This window comes from Hylobates moloch, unplaced genomic scaffold (genome assembly GCF_009828535.3).
Source record: "Hylobates moloch isolate HMO894 unplaced genomic scaffold, HMol_V3 SCAFFOLD_19, whole genome shotgun sequence".
Classification (NCBI taxonomy): domain Eukaryota; kingdom Metazoa; phylum Chordata; class Mammalia; order Primates; family Hylobatidae; genus Hylobates; species Hylobates moloch.
In genome coordinates this window covers 75,723,252-75,744,413 of record NW_026652294.1, presented here as the reverse complement: position 1 = coordinate 75,744,413, position 21,162 = coordinate 75,723,252, and the positions used below count along the sequence as shown (strand labels likewise).

At 38.4% G+C, this 21,162-nt stretch overlaps 1 protein-coding gene across 1 annotated transcript in view; it reads right to left on the bottom strand.

The window, feature by feature from the left end:
• The window catches only part of LOC116458413 (histone-arginine methyltransferase CARM1-like), a 290,922-nt gene that overhangs the window by 72,426 nt on the left and 197,334 nt on the right, over positions 1-21,162 (bottom strand).

Below are 21,162 nucleotides of genomic sequence, written 5' to 3'. Positions count from 1 at the left end.
CTTTCTGGCTCAAAGACATCTAAGACATATCTATGTAGTCATAATACAAAAGTAAGCAACAATAAGAAAATGGCAGAGTTGGCCGTTTTCATTATTGGCTCTTAGGCCCATTTTGATACAAAGATCATGGATATCTGTCACAAGAATACAGTTGAAAATATTTGATATTACAAAAAAACTTATTTGAAATATATATTTACACTAAATACCATTAACAACAAATTTTGGCTTAAGGGTATATATTGTGCCACTAAAAATCATCAGAATTTGCAAGACATTTAAACAACTTATCATCTGAGATATGAAGACAAACTTTTACGATTTTAAAGCAATGTTGAAAGTTTTGTATTACTCAGTTCAATTCTTCATAAAATTTCCCAAAACTTTATAAGCCAGTTTTGATATTCCTTACATAATAAAAAAAGATAACAAGCCAAATATCAATGAGAAATTCTTGTTCTCCCTGTAGTAGTAAAAATGGCTAAAATAATACATGGAATCAATGTGGCAAAAAACAGAAATAAATTCATTTGTCAGCAAATATTATTGATGATGCAGAGAAAGCATTATTGATGATTTTAGAAAAATTCAGAAATAAGTTATGTGGGAGGTTTGATATATATATTTGTACTGAGTATAGATCTTCTTAAGAAAAATGTGTTTCAATAACAAATATAAGAACAACTGCTTTTTGTCAATCAACTAAATGAAGGAGTTCTGGAAGAAGACCTCATGAGCTTTAATAAACTCAGTGTTTCATGGGAAAACTGTATAACCGTAACTACTGATAGAGCAATGGCTTTGATGGAAATTCTGAAAAACTCACACAAAGAGAAAGTTGTAGAGACAGCTCTACATGTGATATTTATTCACAGCATCATGTTATTAGAGATAAGAAGTTAAGGTTACAAGTCCATAGGGGACTATATGATGTGGTTAGTTTTATATTCAAGAGAATTTTTGAAAGATGAAGAAGTAGGAAGCACCATGAATCCAATGTCCCCACCTAGAAAATAATTGCACAGGCAAAATCTGCTTTATGTAACTAAATTAAAATTCTGGTGTAAATTGAAGGCTTGCAATTTCCAGGAGAAGGCTTAGATGGTAAATTGTGGTTAATTTTGGTCAGTTGGAACTTTTAGCTTAGCAACAGCTATCCATTCCCTACCTCCAGCCTAGTAGCAGGCAGCTGTGCAAGTGTTACTGAAGAACCTTTTATGCAGCCTGTGGGAGCAAGGGTGAGCAATAGAAACTCTGTCCTCCAAATATCAGGGTTCTATGTTCTCATAATTGGTTTTTGCTTCTGATTATGGAGGTGCAGACACAGAGGCAGGCAGTCACTGTGGCCCCTACCTTCCAATTTTCATAAGCTTCTCTCTCCAAAACTTCCAGGAGATTTCAAAGGTTGACACCCTGACTTCCATCATTTTTCTATTTTCCCCTTTTGGGGGTCAGACATTAAAGACTACGGCATTCAAAAGCATCTGCATACATAGGGGAAATTAGTAAGTTACTGCACATGCCCAGTGAAAGTTTACACTTCAGGCTGATTCTTGGTATGGAGACAGATTAAAATAATAAAAAAACACAAATTTTAAAAACAGCAAACCCTGGGAAAAGAGCATAATCTGATTTCCTACTACCACACTATTAAATTCAAATGTTCAGTTTCTTGGGGACAATTTCTGTCTCCAAGAAAAACTAGAAACAGACATACAAGACAAAGACTTTAAAGCAACTGTCTTAAAGATGCTCAAAAAACTAAAGAAGAAATGGAGAAAATAAAAAAAAATGTATGAACAAAACTGAGATATCAGTAAAATGATGGGGAAAACAAGAAGAAACCAAAAAAATTCTTAGAACTCAACAGCACAACAACTGAAATAAAAAATGAGGGATTCGAAGCAGATTGAAGCAAGCCAAAGAAAGAAGTGGCAAACTTGAAGATAGGACAATTGAAATTATGAAGTTTAAAGAACAAAATGGGAAAGGTTGAACAAAAATAAAGCCTAAGGGACCTATAGAGCACCCTCAAGCAGACCAACGTTGGCACTGATGGAGCTCAGAAAGAGAAACAGAAATGGATGGAGAGATTATCTGAAAAATAAATCATAGAAAACTTTCCAAATTTGGTGAAAGATATGAATATAAATATCCAAGCAGCTCAACAAACTCCAAATAAGATGAACTCAAAGAGACTCACACTGAGACACATTATAATCAAACTGTGGAAAATCAAAGACAAAGAGAGAATTTTTTTAAGATGGGGTCTCACTCTGTCACCCAGGATGGAGGGCAGTGGCATGATCACAGCTAACTGCAGCCTTGAACTCCCAGGCTCAGTCAATCCTCCCATCTCAGACTCTCAAGTAGCTGGGACTACAGGCATGTTCCACCACATATGCCTAATTATTGTATTTTTTTGTAGAGACCAGGTCTCAGGTGATCCACTCACCTCACCTTCCAAAAGTGCTGGTAATACAGATGGAAGCCACTGCACCCAGTCTCAAAGAGAAAGTCTTGAAAGCAGCAAGAGGGTACAGGCATGGCAGCTCACAGCTGTAATCCCAGCACTTTGGGAAGCCAATGTAGGTGTATCACTTGAGGCCAGGAGTTTGAAACCAACCTGGCCAACATGGTGAAACCCCATCTCTACTAAAAATACAAAAATTAGCTGAGCATGGTGGTACATGCCTGTAATCCCAGCCACTTGGGAGGCTGAGGCAGGAGAATTTTTTGAACCTGGGAGGTGGAGGTTGCAGTGAGCCGAGATGGCACCCCTGCACTCTAGCCTGGGTGACAGAGCAAGACTCTGTCTCAAACAAACAAATAAACAAACAAAAACAAAAAAAAGAAAAGAAAAGAAATCAAGAGAGAAGTGACTCATTACATACAATAGATCATCAATAAGATTACAAGCAGATTTCTCATGAGAAACTTTGCAGGCCAGAAGGCATTGGTGGATATATTTAATGTGCTAAAATTAAAAATAAAAAAAACTGTCAACCAAGAATTTTATATCCAAAAAATCTGTCCTTCAAATATTAGGGAGAAATCAAGACATTCTCACATAAACAAAAGCTGAGGGAATTTGTTACCCCTAGACACGTCCCACAAGAAATCCAAAGGGGGTCTTGCAGGTTAAAATGAAAAGATATTAGACAGGGGCACAAAATTGTATGAAGAAAAACATATCAATGTAGGTAAATACATGGACATTTATAAAAGCTAGCATTGTTTTAACAATAGTTGTAACTCTACTTTTCATTTTCTACATGATTTAAGAGGATAATTAACTTTTAAAAAATAATTTCTAGTTTATGTTTTGTTGTTGTTGTTTTTTAAGATGGAGTCTTGCTCTTTCACCCAGCCTGGAGTACAGTGGCATGATCTTGGCTCACTGCAGCCTCCACCTCCCAGGCTCAAGTGATTCTCCTGCCTCAGCCTCCCAAGAAGCTGGGATTACAGGTGCCTGCCACCATGCCTGCCTAGTTTTTGTATTTTTAGTAGAGATGGGGTTTCACTATGTTGGTCAGCCTGGTCTTGAATTCCTGAGCTCAAGCAATCTGCCAACATTGGCCTCCTAAAGTGCTGGGATTATAGGTATGAGCCACCACGCCTGGCCTAGTTTATGTTTTTGGACACACAACAATGTAATGGTAATCATTACAATTACATTAAATGGGAAGGGGATGATTGCATCCCCTTCAGCTTCATTGAGGTATGATTGACAAATAAAAATTGCAGGTATTTAATATATACAACGTGATGGCTTAATATGTATATACATTGTGAGTTATTGTCATAATCAAACAAATTAATATAACAAGGATGTAATTTAGTGACATCAATGAATTAAAAGGAGTGGAGACAAAGCTGGAAATAGAGGATTTGAACAACACAATAATCCAACTAGCTCTAACATACATATGCCGAACACTCTACCCACCAACAGAATACATATTATTCTTTAGTGGAGATGAGACATTCTCCAGTATACACCAGATGTTATGTCACAAATTAAGTCTCAAACATTTAAAAATAGAGATATTATACAAAGCTTCTTCTCCAACCACAGTGATATAAAGTTAGAAATCAATAATCAAAGGAAAACAAGAAAATCACAAATTTGAGCAAATTGAAGAACACCATTTTAAACAACCAATGGATTTTTAAAAAGTCAGAAGGAAAAGCAGAAAACAATCAGAGATGAAAGAAAATGAAAACACGACATACCAAAACTTATGAAATACAGTGAAACCAATGCTGACGGAAAATTTATAGCTATATATTCTTACATTAAAAACAGTCAAAATCTCAAATCAACAACCTACCTTAATGACAAGGAACTAGAAAAAGAAGGACTAGCCTTAAAGCTAGCAAAAAATAAAAATAAAATAAAAAACAATAAAGATTATAGCAGAGATAAATAGATAATAGAAAAACAATAGAGGACAATCAACAAAATAAAAAATTTGGTTCTTTAAAAAGATCAACAAAATTGACAAATTGTTATCTAGACTGACTGTATTAGTCAGGGTTCATCTCCAAATAAGATGAACTCAAAGAGACCCACACTGAGGCACATTATAATCAAGCTGTGGAAAACCAAAGATAAAGAGGGAATTATTTTTAAGACAGGGTCTCACTCTGTCACCCAGTCTGGAGAGCAATAGCATCTATCCTATTAGGGACAGGACTAATAGGATAGATGTATATATGATGGGGAGTTTATTAAAGAATATTGACTCACATAATCATAAGGTGAAGTCCCACAATAGGCTGTCAAGGAAGCCAGTCTGAGTCCCCAAACCTCAAAAGTATGGATGCCGACAGCACAGCCTTCAGTGGCAAAAGGCCTGAGAACCCTGGCAAACCACTGGTGTAAGTCTAAGAGTCCAAAAGCTGAAGAACTTGGAGTCCAGTGTTTGAGGGCAGGAAGCATCCAGCGTGGGAGAAAGATGAAGGCCAGAAGACTCAGCAAGTCTGCTCTTTCCACCTCCTTCTGCCTGCTTTATTCTAGCCATGCTGGCAGCTGATTAAACGGTGCCCACCTAAATTGGGGGTGAGTCTGCCTTTCCCTCTGCACTGACTCAAATGTTAATCTCTTTTGGCAACACCCTCACAGAGACACCCAGGAACAATACTTTGCATCCTTCAATCCAATCAAGTTGACCCTCAATAATAACCATCACACTGACTAAGAAAAAGAAAAGAAGAAGTCTCAAGTTACTATAATCAGAAATGAAATTGGTATATTACTACTGAATTTATAGAAATATAAAGTATTATAAGAGAATACTATGAGCAAACATATGGCAACAAATTGAATAACCTAGATGAAATAGACAAATTCCTACAAACATAAAATCTACAAGCACAGAATCATGAAGGAATAGAAAATCTGAGTAGACCTATAACTAGTTAGGAGATTGAACTAGCAATAAAAAATCATTGACCAAAAATACGCCCTAGACTAGATGGCTTCACTGGTGAACTAACAGCAATCTTTCTCAAAGTTTTCCAAAACACCAAAGAGGAGGAAACACTTCATAACACAGTTTATGAAGCTACTATTATCTGAATGCCAAAGCCTGACAAAGAAACCACAAGAAAACAGAACAACAAAAATAAACCAATATCATGGACATTGATCCTGGTCTGATACAACAACACAAAACACTAGCAAACAAAATTCACCAGCATATTAAAACACACAACCAAGTGAGATTTATTCCTTGAGTGGAAGGGTGGTTCAACATAAGAAAACTGATCGACGTAAAATAATTCACCATATTATTATAACAGAATAAAAAGGAGAAAACCCATGTGATCATCTACATCGATGCAGAAACAATATTTGACAAAATTCAACACTCTTTTATGATAAAAACACTCAAGAAACAGGAATAGAAGGAAAGTGCCTCAGCATAATGGAAGCCATATATCAACATCCCATAGCAAACATCATACTCAATGGTGAAAGACTGAAAGGTTTTCTTCTAAGACAGGGAACAGGGCAAGGATGCCCATTTTCATCATTTCTATTCGATATAGTACTAGAAGTCCTAACATACTGTTTGGCAATAAAAAGAAACAAAGAATATCCAAATTGGAAGTAAAAAAGCAAAATGATCTCTGTTCACAGAAAATATGACTTTCTATGTAGGAATCTTAAGTATTCTACAAAAACCTGTTAAAACTAATGAACACAATCAGCAAAGGCAAGGGACTTGAATAGACATTTCTCCCCAGAAGATATATGAATGGCCACTAAGCATATAAAAAGATGCTCAACATTACCAGTCATTAGAGAAATTCAAATCAAAACCACAATTAGAATGGATATATATAAAAAAGAAAATAACAAGTGTCGGTGAAGATGTGGGAAAATTGGAACCCTTGTGCTCTGTTGGTGGGAATGATACAGCTGTTGTTGAAGGCAATATGGCAGTTCCTCAAAAAATTAAATGTAGAATTACCATATGATCCAGCAATTCCATATCTGAGTATATGCCCAAAAGAACTGAAAGCACAATCTTGAACATATATTTGTACCCCCATGTTCATAGCAGCATTATTTATATAGGTGAAACGGTGAAACAACCTGCTATGACTTGAATGTGTGCCCTCTATAATTCATTTGGGATGGTATTAACAGGTGGGCCCTTTACAAGGTGATTAGGCCATGAGGACCTTTCCCTTGTGAATGGGATTAAAGCGTTTATAAAAGAGATTTCACGCAGTATTCAGCTCATTTATCCTTCCACCTGCCTTCCACCATGTGAGGACACAGTGTTTCTCCCCTCCAGAGGATGTAGCCTTCACCAGACAACCAAACATACTGGCACCTTTATCTTGGACTTACCAGGCTCCAGGCCTATGAGAAATAAATTTGTCCTTTATAAATTACCTAGTCTCCACATGTTGAGCAGAAAGAACCTCAGCAGCATAAAATGGACTAAGACGCAACCAAAGTGTTCATCAACAGATGCATGAATAGGTAAAACGTGGCATATACCTAAAATGGATTACTGTTTAGCCTTAAAAAGCAAGGAAATTCTGACACATGCTACAACATGGATTAACTTTGAGAACATTATTCTAAGTGAAATAAATTAATCACCAATAGAAAAATACTATATGATACCACATAGATGAAGTACCTACAGTAGTCAAAATTATACAGACAGTGGTTACTAGGGGCTGAGAGGAAGAGGAATAGTGACTTACTGTTTAATGGACAGAGAGGTTTCATTTTGTGAGATGAAAAAAGTTCTGTGGATGGGTGGTGGTGATGGTTTCACAACAACATGAATGTAGTAATTATCACTGAACTGTACACTTAAAATTGTTAAGGTGGTAAATTTCATGGTGTGTGTGCTTTATTACAACAAGAATGTTGAAACAATGGCCTTTAAGAGATAGTAGACTGTTTATAGTAGTTTGGAATAACATGTTGATGTCCTTGAAAATCTTTTCAGGAATGGACTTTTACTGGCTGTTTAATAGCAAAGTATTTAGGAGAGTTGCTGCACTTACAAATCAATCATGGAATTTTCTTGTTAAAGGTAAGAGTTGAAAGTCTCTGTAATGACAAGTAGCTGTCAAAATTATCCCGTCCAGGAAGTATTTTTGAAAAAATAAGCTTATTTTGCCATTCTGAAATGATGATTTTTTAGTAATGAATGCAAGAGGAACTATTTTTCAAAAGAAACTCATGCTATGGAAAGAACATTTTGAAAGTGGCTCACTGGAATATTTCACTGTTATATGGTTTTTTGCTAAAAATGATATAAAAACCTTATATCTGCAAATTTTAAAAACTTGGCAATATAATTTTATAACTTAAAAACAATCTTCCAAAAGAATAAATAATTTAAAATCTATTTCTTAAAAATGTAAAAATGCCACACATCCTGATTCATTTGTAAGAGCTTCTGACTGACATCAGGGCAAAGAGAAATGTATTAACTGAATTTCACATGTTTTGCATAATGGTGGATGGGTTGAAAAGTGAATATTATTATTTACTTTGCTCAAACTAGTTTACTTTTCTTCCATTTGGATTCGTATAACTGATGTTTGTTTTTTAGCAGCTGCAACAGCCCTTATAACCAAGTGTCAAAATAAACTTAACATGCAACCAGATCTTTAAATCATAACATCACCAGTCGATCAATATGTTAAATTACATAACACTATAGGTTTTTGTGTGCCATTAGTGAAATCTATTGATTTTTAAAATATTGTTATTTTATTCTTATATTTTCTCCCTCTTTAAATCCTTTTATTTTTTATATTATTGCACTAATACCGACACAGGCTACAACATGGATGACTAGAAGTACATGTTGACCAGAAGTTTACTTTTGTTTTTTCAAATCATGTTTATGAGGTATGATTTACATATAATGAAACACTAATTTTAAGTGTATAGTTCAATGTTTTAATAACTATATATATGCATGTAACCACCACCACAATCAAGATACAGAAAATACCTGTCCGCCTCAAACTTCCTACATGCCTCTTCACAGTTCATCCCACCCGCCTTTACCCATCCACCATCCCTCAGCCACCACTGATCTGCTTTCTGTCACTGTAGATTAGTTTTCCCTGTTGTAGAATTTAATACAAATGATTCCCATACAGTATACGCTTCTTTTGACTGGCATGATGTTTTTAAGATTCATCTATATTGTTATGTGCATAGATAGTTCACTTTTGTTGCTTAACAATATTCCATTGTTTAGATTCACCACAACTGGTTTATTCTTTCATTTGTTAATAGGCATTTGGGTTGTTTCCAGGTTTTCAAGTACAAATCTTTGTGTGGGCATAAATGTTCATTTCTCTTAGGGAAACACAAAGGAGTAGAATTGCTGGGTCATAGGGCAGTGGATGTTTAATTTTGTGAGAAACTGCCCAGCTGTTTTTGAAAGTGTGTCATTTTCTATTTCTACCAGCAGTATATGAGGCTTCCACTGGCCCCACATCCTTGTCTACTTGCTTATTGTCATTCTTTTAAATTTTAGCTATTCATGGGTATACAGTGGCATCTCATCATTTTAACTTTGGAGAATGTTTCTAACATACATAAAGTGTGAATAAGGTAATACACGTATAGCTTCCAAAATAAATCACTATATATATATATATTGGCAGGATTGCCCCAAATGTTCACTGGTCATGGTACACAACAAAACCCTTGGAGATATACACAGTAATGTCCAGGTCACTGCCTTAAGTGCCAGGTGCCACAGTACTTACGAATTTGTTTTTTCAGATACTACAGCATGAAGGTTTTAAAGTTTAAAATGTTATATTTTTAAGGAGTTTAGGGAGGAGAAAGAATGATTTTCTTGCTTTTACTTCTAACATTGGTAGGTGCTAGCAGAGGCTGCCTGTCCACTGGGGTAGTGAGGAGACTATGCAGCGTGTTTTTGCTCCAGTGTTGCACCCTGTAGTGACAGCTTTGGTTTCACCTGTGATTGAAGTTCATTTGCACAGAGGGTGCCCCTGAAGAAAAACACATTTCCCCTTCCAGCATTGCCCAGGAGGCAGCTGGGCCCCAGCAGTTTCTTGGGCACTTTACTTGCCATTCACACTAAAGTTTAGGGACACTCATCTATCATTTGACGGCTTGTCAGCAGAAAAACAACAGTGCAAATACCAAGAAACCTCAGCAGTAAGTCAGTTTCAAGCAGGTCAGATGCCCCGTAATACGCGCAGTGTGATAGTTTAATCAGAGAATCATGCGGTATTATTGCTTCTGCCTGAGAGGAGGAGACTTTTTTCTTTTCAAGAAAGTGCTTTTCAGATAGCTATTAGGTTGTTGAATGAGGAACTGCACAAAAGAAATGCTGGCTCCTTGTGGTCTTTCAGATCATTAAAAAGTAACCCAGGTGGCAAAACCAGTTATCATTTTCTCAGCTGCAGTAGATAAAAGCAAGATTGGACACCAATCTGTGGCTACATGATGGCAAAACCATCCGCCCAGAGCAAAACAGGGTTCATCAATTCCGTGGAAAATATGGAGTCAACGTGATTACTTGGCATTGCACAGGTGCCAACCTGTTGATCTGACTGATTTTGCTTTTCAGATGTTGATCTAGTATTGAAAAGTCTCATACACCCAAACTCACTGATCCTGTTTTTCTCTCTCTTGCAGCAACTTGTACATATAGGATAAAACTCTTGAGGTACCCAGCTGGAAAAGGAGAAGTTGAGGGGATGTGAGGCCAATTCCCTGCTAGGGTGAAAAGAGTTCCAAGACATTGTTAGCGATAATTAGTAATCAACCATCTGAATGCTTTTTAGTTTCATTATAATACAGGAATTATTAAGAAATAATTTTTAGGCAGATAGAAAGGGCAAAAGGAGTTCTTGTAAAGGCTTTTTCTTTTAATAAAAGCAACACCCAAACCATTTATTTTCTAACAGAAAATGGCTTGAAGGGCCAGGCTGGCAAGATTTGATATGCAAATCCTGGCCATTAGAAATGGTCCACCCAATATGGCGATTCCTGCCTTCTTCTTCTTGTCACCATGTGTGCCAAGAGTCATGGCCACCTCCAAATAACACCATGTGTTCAGAACATCATGGCGACTCATATTTGCATATTAAAGGGGTAAGGTAGGAGGGCCAGGTTTTTCACGGGCTACATAAATGACACACCTCATCAAAACCAATCCCCTGGGCCCTACGCAAACCAGACACCGCCTCCTACAGCATCCCAATATAAGCATCACTTTTCCACCGCACATGAGGTTTCCCTTTATTCGAGTCTCCCCTCTCTCTGTCTCTGTACAGGGGAGCTGTTTTCTTCTTCCTTCTTCTTGCCTAATAAACTCTCTGCTCCTTAAAACCACTCCACTTGTATCCATGTTGTTTTATCTAAATTGGCATGAGACCAAGGACCCTAGTATTCCTCCAGTCATTGAAGGCATATCAATTATTTAGTGTACTTAAATTATAGTCCGTCCCAACGTTCCTTCTTTTCTTGCCAAGAAAACATGTGGCCTAATCACGATCCCCCTAGAATGTGTGGCTGCTGCAGTAGAAAAATGCTTTGGATCAACAAGCATTTTCTCTAAACATGCTGCTTCTCTCCTCTAATGCCCAGAATGAAATGGGTCCTTAAATAGGGCCCCATGACAGCAATGCACAATAGTGGCTTCTAGGAGCAGATGGGTAAGGAGAGAACTAAAAGAAGAAGGTAGGTGGCTGAGAGAAAGACTTGACTTAAGTAGATTTCAGAATCTGCAAAGTGAGCTAAGGAAGTTGCTTGAATTGTGGTTTAAATACTGAAATGACAGATATGTCAATGTTGGAAACAAGAACAACTTCCCATGGCAGAGGTGTCTTAGTCTGTTTGTGCTGCTTATACAAAATGCCTGAAACTGAGTATAAGGAAACTTATTGCTCCCAGTTCTGGAGTCTGGGGAGTCCAAGATCCAGGTGCTGCAGGTTTGGTGTCTAGTGAAGGCCCATTTTACAAAGTTAGCTCTGTCTAGGTGTCCTCATATGGTGGAAGGGATGGATAGGGGAAAAGGGGATGAACAGTGTCCTCGTGCATCAAAGAAATGAAAAGGCAAAAGGGAACACCCTAAACTAGTTATCCCCAGCCCTTTTCTAGGGTGCAAATACATTCATAAAGGCAGAACCCTCATGACTTAATCACTGCCTAAAAGGTCTTCCCCACCTCTCAATACCATCACAATGGAGATTAAGTTTCAACAGTGAATGTTGGGGGCACTGATACTATAGAAAAAGGAAAAGCAACTGTGGATTTGGACAAACCACTTAACTTCTCTAGGCTCCCTCTGTTAATTGAGGAAATTGGGTCTCAGCTTCTAAAGTTTTTCTTGATCTCCTTCTGCAAGCAAAAGTTAATCCAGAAGCCCAAAAAGTAAAACAGATAGAAGGGGTGTTGTTCTCATGATAGAAGTTTTTGGGGAGGTAGGTTTGCTGTTGAAGTTCAAGCTCCCTTACCTCTCTAACTTAGTCCCAGGAGGGACTTGTTGCATCTTTCAAAAGCACTGTAGTAAATCATTTTTACGTTGTTTCAGTTTCAATGTTATGTAATCCTAGTGGTTCTCAAAGTGTGATCCCAGAAGCATCATTATTAGACATGCAAATTCTCAAGTGAGTCCCCATACTTACTGAATCAGACACTCTGGGGATGGGCCCCAGCAATCTGTGTTTTAAAAGCCCCTCAGGGGATTCTAGTGCACCTCTTTGAGAGCCATTGTATTTCTCCCCGCTGCTAAAGAGTTGTGTTCCTTCTGAACAGTTGCCAATACTGGGACCAACCAAGGAGAACTGAGTAGACTGGGGTGAGCAGGAGAAGAAGCAAGTGGAGAAAGAACTTAGGAACAACTGTGGATTTTTCCCGAGAATCGGATACCAGAGAGCTGCTGAAGACACTGCCCTGCCAAGTCTTTAGATGCTACGAGAAGAGCTGGGAAACAAGTACATCCTCAGCATCTGTAATGTTTGGGTTTTAAAAAGCAGTGACAAAGGACATTTCAACACGCAATTGAAACAACATGCTCTTGAAAAAAATGTGCTCCGCCTGGCCCTGTGCTCCCCACTGTTGCCTAGTGATCCTCCTTCCATCATATTTGTTTGGTTAATTTATACAGAGATATGGATGAAATGAGGCCCCATAATAACGTCGATGATCACCGTGATGACAATAATAGCACAGCTACAGAATGACAGGCACTGTGCTAATTTTATATGGGTTTTCTTATTCAATCCTTATAATATCTTTATCAGGGACTATTGTTATCTACAGTTTTATAGGTTAAAAAAAATAAGGTTGGGAAAGGTCAAGTAACTTGTGTAGCAGGCAAAATAATGGCTTCCCAAAGATGTCCACATCCTGATTCCTGAAAACTGTGCATTGTTATATTACATATCAAAGGGACTTTGCAGATGTTATTAAAAATGGTGAAATGGGGAGATTATCTTAGATTATCTAGAAGGGTCCAAAACAGTCACAAGAGTCCTTATAAGAGGGAGGCAGTAGGGTCAGAATCAGAGAAGGAGATGTGATAATGGAAGCAAAAGTCAGAGTGATGTAGCCACGATCCAAGTAATGTGGGCAACCTCTAAAGGCTGGAAAAGGCAAGAAGCTGATTCTCCCCTACAGCGTCCAGAAAGAACAGATTTCTGCAACACCTTCATTTTAGCCCCATGAGACCCGTTTCTGACTTCTGACCTCCAGAGTTGTAAGGTAATACAGCTGTATTTTTTTAAGCTACTGTTTGCATTAATTTTTTACAGCAGCAATAGGAAACGTAATACATTTGTCAAGGTCACACAGCCATTAGGTCATAGGGGCAGGAATATAACCTCACAGTGTCTGATTCCAGAACCCACCCTCAATTTGAATCCTTGCAAAGGTATTTAGGATCTACCCTACAGGGATGTGAATGTCAAGTGAGATGAAGACACATGGATATCCTCTCCCAAGTTGTCTTCTTTCCTCATCAATCACCAATCTAGCTAGGAGAATGCTCTTTATTTCTTGGATGAGGCTTTGTGGCAAACAGAGGGACATTCCACATGGATTACTTTAAACTCCTCCTCTAAATGTGTTACTAGCTGAATTTGCCAATGGAGCAGGGTTCCTTTTTGGTTGGTAGAACTGTCTCCGTGTTTAAGTGCTTCACAATAGGTGGCTTGGTAAGTGAAAGATGGTTTTTCTCTTGCTTCCTGAATGAACAATCTACAGGGGTAGGTGCTAGTCAAACACATTCACTTCTTCACTTTCAAGGGAACCACCAGTTCCTGCTTACCTGAACATTCTAGAAGGAAGCAACAAGGAATTGTTTTCACAAGTCATGTCCCACCTTCATGGCTACCTACTCTGAGGTTCTTTCTGAACTGTAATGTGGGGATGGTATTGTTTGCTCCAAGCAGCACACAGACTCTTCCTGAAGATCTATGAGTTTATAGATGTGGAAATGCTCTTAAAACTCAAAAACTTCAGCTCTGCCAAATGCTTATTATTGTTTCCTTAACAGATTCCTTATTGCCACCTTTTAACTTCATTGTCAGTGCAAAAATAAAAAGTGTTGACAGGCTGGATGGAATCTTGTGACTCAGGCATTTGGTGTCTGTGGGAGAGTGAGGAGGAAGGAGAAGTTAGCAATTGGAGACACTTAAGAAATTGGAGAAAAACCCTAGCTCAAAGAGTTGAAATCAGGATAAATTCATATAGAAAAACTTCAAAGTATATGCTTTTTCTAGTGTTCAAGATTGAAAATGAGAAGTACCTTTCCAATAATTGGCCTTCAAAGCATTTATGAAGACATTATCAACACATTTAAGATGGGGAACCCGATGGGAACCTAAGCATTTTCAAAAATCTCATTGCTGGCAGTAAGACGTGAAAAATGAAAAGAGGAACATTTAATTTCTTCTCATCCTTCAGGATCCATCTGAAGTCACATGTCTTTTCTGAAGGCTTCCCTAACCACCCCAGCTCATGGGAATGGTTCGTTGTGTAGACATGCCATGTTTCATCTCTGCCATTCATGGGCACTTGGCATTCACTGTGTATCAGGAATTTTATTTGTTTGAAAACCAACTGGATTTTAAGCTGTATGCTCTATGTCCTCCCAGGGCTTAGAATAATACAGACTACATCGGATCAGGTGATGTATTCAATTTCTAGAAAGCTTTTGCTTACAACTAAAGGACTCATACCCTATCGCCTTGTGGCTTTTCCTAAGCTTTTGGTGTCAACCTCCTGGCTCCCTCATTCTAACTCTCTTCCTTTGATTTACTGTCATCTTTTCTTTATCCTCCATCAGCTTCCTGTTGGTAGCCCAAAGTCAGAATCCTGGATCTTGAAGCACTGCTGTGGCATACCAGAAAAATCCTTGCTTCTGGACCAAGGCACCCATTTCCCCAACTGCTGGGAATACTGGCAGATGATGGCTCTCAGGTGAGTCATGTTCTAAGTGCTGCCCAGGAGAGCCACCTTACCCAAGGTCACACTTCTTCCTCAGTGTATGTGCATTAAAAAAATGTGGAATATAAAGTCCCCTGCCTCAAGGTGGTTCAACTCTGAAGGGCCACCCCAGCTCAAGAACTCCCTGTGCGATTGACTGAGTCCTTTAGTAAGACTATATTGCAGCTTAACTCCTCCCTCGGCCACTCTGTCCTGCTTCCTTCACTTTCCCAGAAGTGAGGCTCCTGAGAGCTCTTCCCAATACACTTCCTGCTTACAAACCTCCACGTTGAGTCTGTTTCCTAGAGAAGCTGCTCTATGACAGATCTTACGTATAAATGAGAGGACAAACAGTGTCCGCAGCAAGGAGGATTGATGGAGGCCTGCCTCACCTAAAGTCAAGCCAGACCAATCTGGCCACAGCTACCAATTCCTCATAGTGAACACAGCCATCATCCTGGCCACCACATGCCAGAAAGGTGAAGTTTGGTTACTTCTGGCCTCCATCATTGCTGCCCGGTAGAACTTTCTGTGCCGATGGAAACGTATTCTACATCTTTCCTGTCCAGTGCAATAACCAATAGCAACTTGTGGATACTGAGCACTAGAAATGCTATGGTGACTAAGGAATTTAATTTTTTACTTTTATTTTTATTTTATTTTAGTCTCACTTTGTTGCCCAGACTGGAGGGCAGTGGTGTGATCTCAGCTTACTGCAACCCCTACCTCCTGGGTTCAAGTGATTCTCATGCCTCAGTCTCCCGAGTAGCTGGGATTACAAGTGCTTGCTACCATACGTGGCTATTTTTTTTTTTTTTTTTTTGAGGTGGAGTCTCACTCTGTGCCCAGGCTGGAGTACAGTGGCATGATCTTGGCTCACTGCAACCTCCACCTCCCTGATTCAAGCAATTCCCCTGCCTCAGCCTCCCAAGTAGCTGGGATTGCAGTCACATGCCACCACATCCAGCTAATTTTTTGTATTTTTAGTACAGACAGCGTTTTACCACGTTGGCCAGATTGGTCTCGACCTCCTGACCTCAGGCAATCCACCCGAATTTTTGTATTTGTAGTAGAGACAAGGTTTTGCCGTATTGGCCAGGATGGTCTCAAATGTCTGACCTCAAGTGATCCACCAGCCTTAGCCTCCCAAAGTGCTGGGATTACAGGCGTGAGCCACTATACCCAGCTAGGAATTTAAATTTTATTGTTAATTAATTTATATTTAAATAGCCACATGTATGTGATGGCTACCATACTGCACAGAGCAGCTTAATATGATGAGCTGCTTTACAGAGGGAATGTCACAGCAGTTCCATTTCCATGTGCCTTTGCTTCCACCACCCCACGATCTGGAAACACTTGGTCTGACCCTTAAAAATCATTCTAACGAGGCATATCTAGGAACTGTGTACTAGTGATGTCTAATTATAAAGTGGCCCAATAATGATTCTGAACGTTGTTAAATCTGAGTGCCAGAGAACTTTGTTGTAAGTTTAAGTTGATTACAGCACAAAAATCTAGTAATAATCACTCACTTTAATTGTCTATTACCCTGGTGGCCCTTTAAGGAGTTTCTCATTTAGGTAGAGAGATGTAACATCTATCTGTGTATAAATTTAAATTAAGGAATTCCCTTTTCTCGATTTTGTACTTGTATGGATTTGATGAATGCTTACTTCTTTTCCATTTGGTCTCTGTAATCTCGGGGACTTTGCTTTGTGTTTTGTATATAAGAAAAGGAAAAAAAAGAGCAAGAGATAGCTTCCAGCTTGAGGTGGGAAGGTTCACAGCTTGGAGACCCACAGGAGACCTTTAGTCCTGCCCTGTTCCTTAAACAGGAATGATATCTTATTACTGACCCAGAAATGTCACATGGGACCCACAGTGAGAGCACGCAGCCACACCTTGCCAAGCTTGTGACCACTCCTGCAAAAACATGTACATGCATGCCGTACAGATGAGAAGTCGTTGGCATCAGCCTGCCTACCAAGGACCAACACTTACAAAATCAGGCTGTTCTACTAAGTGAAACTGAAATTGAATTCAATGCAAATTGAAAATATTCTATTTACTTAAAGCCTAGAAGGCTGGTGTATGAAGAAGAATCCAGGGACAGGAGATGGTAGTTAAATTTGTAAATTTTTCTTTCTTGTTGCAATTTTATCTTTTCCGAGAAATTTAATGAAGACTCCAGAGAAAAGAATTAAATGTCTGCTGGTTCAATTAGCAAATAATGAAAAGGTCGAAAGGAGCACCATGCACTGTGTGCTGAGCTGCTAGATCAGCCTATTCTTAGAGTAAAATTCTTTTCCGTGCTGTTCACAGTCGCATTTTGCCACCCACAAACCATACAGATGAGTGTTGGTGTGAGAAGCAAAAACCGCGAGCTGGTACAGATCATCCTCCACAAGGTGAAAGGGTCTTGGTCCCTGGGGAGCATCTCATGACACCCACGCAGGAGTGATGGGCAGAGTAGAGGCCATGGATTTCAGGAGGGACCAGTCTGTTGTTAAATCCACACTTTGAGAAGATTCTAATAATCGTTGGTGCTGAATACATTTTTAACCAGCCTGTTCTTAGGACCACATGCAGGGGAAGCCTCAGGAGCAAAACAGACTTGTGAGCGAGGATTTCAAGGGCTCCCAGCAGTCCCTGACAGCATTTGGAAAGCCACCCCTGTCCCCAACCTGCCCCAGTTGTACATAGAAAAGAAAGATTACTGTAACACACACATTCCCTACAGAAGCTAAAACCAAAGATAAACTATGATGCTTTGGAATTCATTAGAACTTTGGTTTTAATGTTTTAAAAATCAAGCCTCCAGGAGACCGAGGCAGGAGAATCGCTTGAATCTGGGAGGCAGAGTTTGCAGTGAGCCGAGATCGCGCCACTGCACTCCAACCCGGGTGAAAGAGCAAGACTCCGACCCCCAGCTGCCCCTACCCAAAAAATCAAGTCTTCCTAGAAATACTAGGTAAAGGAAGGGAAGAGGCAGTTAAGTATAGACTCCTTTCACCTCAGCACCATGGTGACAGTCTCCCTGCTCATGCTGGGACCACCCCAAACAGCTTTTACCATCGAAACTGAGAGACTCAATGAGCAAGTCATCATATAGCTTCTTTTTCAGCTTTAAATCAAGTTCTCTTTTGGTCATATAAAAGCCTCGTTTTTAGGAAATACATGCTGAAATGCTTAATGATGAAGGGCTATGGCTATGATATATATAACTGACCCATAGAAAAATGTGTGTCTCTATATCTCTGGACATATATGTATTTTTTCATATACATACATGTATATATGTTCATATACTTACATGTGTGTTCATATACATACATGTGTGCTCATGTGTTCAAACACATATGTGTGTATTTTTCACATATACATTCATGTTCATATAAATGTGTGTCTATGTTCATAAACATGTGTGATCATATACATATGTGTGTTCATATACATATGTGTATACATATTAATATTAATATATGTTTGCACGTGGTGCGAAGACAAACTAGAACAAATGATAAAGCAAACAGGGTGAAATGTAAACAATAGGTGAATCTAGGGAAAGGGAATTTGAGTAGTCTTTGAGCTGTTTTTATTTATTTATTTGCTTATTAGAGATAGGGATTTGCTATGTTGCTGAGGCTGGAGTACAGTGGCTATTCACAGGCACGATCACAGCGTACTTGCACCTGCTACGGCTGGAGACAGGATTATGGCTCAGAAACGTGAGAATATCTCTAGCTAATTTCTTCCTCTTTTTCCTTAAAGTACTATATCCAAGGATATTGGATGTTTAAGGTTTTAAAAGTAACTAAAGTATCTCAAACCACTTTAAAATATATGAAAAACAAACTATATGAAGGAAAGAAAACTCCCAAATAATTTATGCCACACTTTTATTTTATTTTTTGGTCTCTTGTATAAGATACAACGGGATCAATACCTTATTAAAAATCAAATCTCTTTGAATATAGGAAGAGACCTTGATTATTACTCTTTCTCCTGTATTGCCCAACAACAGAAATGTAGAGTGCAATTGAGTAAAGATATGAATAAATGAATAAGCAGCACCTAAAACAAAGTTCTAAACAACACCTCACCTTAAGAATTCATTTTAAAATCTATTAATGTCTAAGCAGAGGCATTGTTATCTATGGAGTTCTCTCTACATATTTTTATCCCCCTCTTCTCTATTCTTTTTTAGACCTCTCTATCTAAAGCTTACAAGGGCCATTAGGAAAATGAAAATGTAAGGTACAAACTGGGAGAAGATATTTGCTACATACATAACTGACATAGGATTAATATCTAGAAAATAGAATTCATTCCTACAAATAAACTAGAATTAGACAAACAATTCAAAAGAAAAATTGTCAAAAACCTGAATAGGCATTTTACTGAAGAGAAAGCACAAATGGCCAAAATACTTGCAAATATGTTCAAAGTCATAAGCAAGTGGAAAAAACAAAACCGCAAAGATCCTCTCATAACCACTAGATTGGCAAAAATTTCAAAGTCTGACAATATCAAAGTGCTAACAAAGACATAGAACAATGGCACCCATAGACTGCTGGAGGGAATAAAAATCGGCACAGCCACTTTGGAAAACAATTTGGCATTATATAGCAAAGTCGAAGGTATGCACACCCTATGACCCAACAATTCCACTCCTGTGTATGCCTGAGAAACTTCAGCAAAGACGCAGTGGAGACTGTGTGCAAAAATATTCATAATAATACTTTTATAATGTCAGCCATCCAAAGTCTGCCAACAGTACTAACAACTTGAGGCATATCATATCACGTGACACTCGACAGCATTGAAAATGTATAAACAACAGCTGTGTGCATCAACAAAGATGGCCCTCAGGAACAAGATGTTGGGTGAAAAAAAAAGCAAATTGCAGGAGAATGCATACATTATGAGCCCACTCATGGAAAGTTCATAAGTGATATGTTTTTAGGAATAGAAATATATGTGGTAAAAGTATAAAGAATAAGATAACGATAAACAAAAATTCACAGTAGTGACTACCTCTGTTCAGGGCAAAAAAGTAATGTGACCAGGACAAGGTACATGGGCCTTTAAAGAAAATGCTAATGGTCTCCTTCTTAAAAGGAGAAGTAGGCACACATTCATTGTATTGTTATTCTTTACAGTATATATATTTACAAATATTATTTGGAGTGTAGTCAATATTTAATAAAAATGACATTTAAGAATTGATAAAGAAACAAATGACTGAAAATGTTTTCTTCAGGACTTGCTGGAAGCAGAAAAGGAATACAGCAACCTACCCATCCATTAGGCTCTGACAATCTTTCCCTCCAAACATGTCAGAGTTGTCTACTTGTCTCTTGGTTCCTCTTTGCTCACTTACGCCAAAACCAACTATCACTCAGAGGTACCAGTTGTCTGGGCCTGGAGGAGGGTTTCATGATGCTCATCTGAAGCAGCAGCCAAGCTTTTCTATCTGTCATCCTACCCCTCATTAAAATTCAGGCCTCCTCCAGGTACGAAAGACAAGCGCATTACCCTGTTCACACGGGTGCACACATATCCGATTTCTGCAGCTTGATTGGGTTATTATTACATCCAAATATTACTGAAAGCCATTATTACCTGACTCTTGACTTTGACTTATTTTATAATATTTGTACACATTTCATAATGATAACAGAGCACTACATTTAAAACAAATCTTCTCCCTCTCCTCCAATCAGAACCTGAAATTTAAAAAGCTCCTCGAAACACAGACACCTGTCTCTTTCTCTTATTACAACCATGTAGCAACCGCCCCTTAAACCAAAAGTAAAATTTAAAGTGAATGGTGCAGCTATTGTCATTACAGCACTTAAAAAGAAAAAAATAAATCTAGCTGCAGTGAAACATTACTCCTCACCCGGATGATTAAAGAAAACATTCATGTCTCCCTTCCTCTGCCCCAGCACCATCTGCCACCCAGTGGATGGGAAGGGAGAAGGTTTTGCTACAATTTCAGTATCATGACAATTAAAAAAATTAATTTTTTCATATCAATCACTACAGGTAAATCAGGCTTGATTGCCAGTAACATTCCAATACAGCAAAAATTAGAAATTGGTTTTATTAGTCCATTTTCACACTGCTGATAAAGACATACCTAAGACTGCATAATTTATAAAGAAAAAGAGGTTTAATGGACT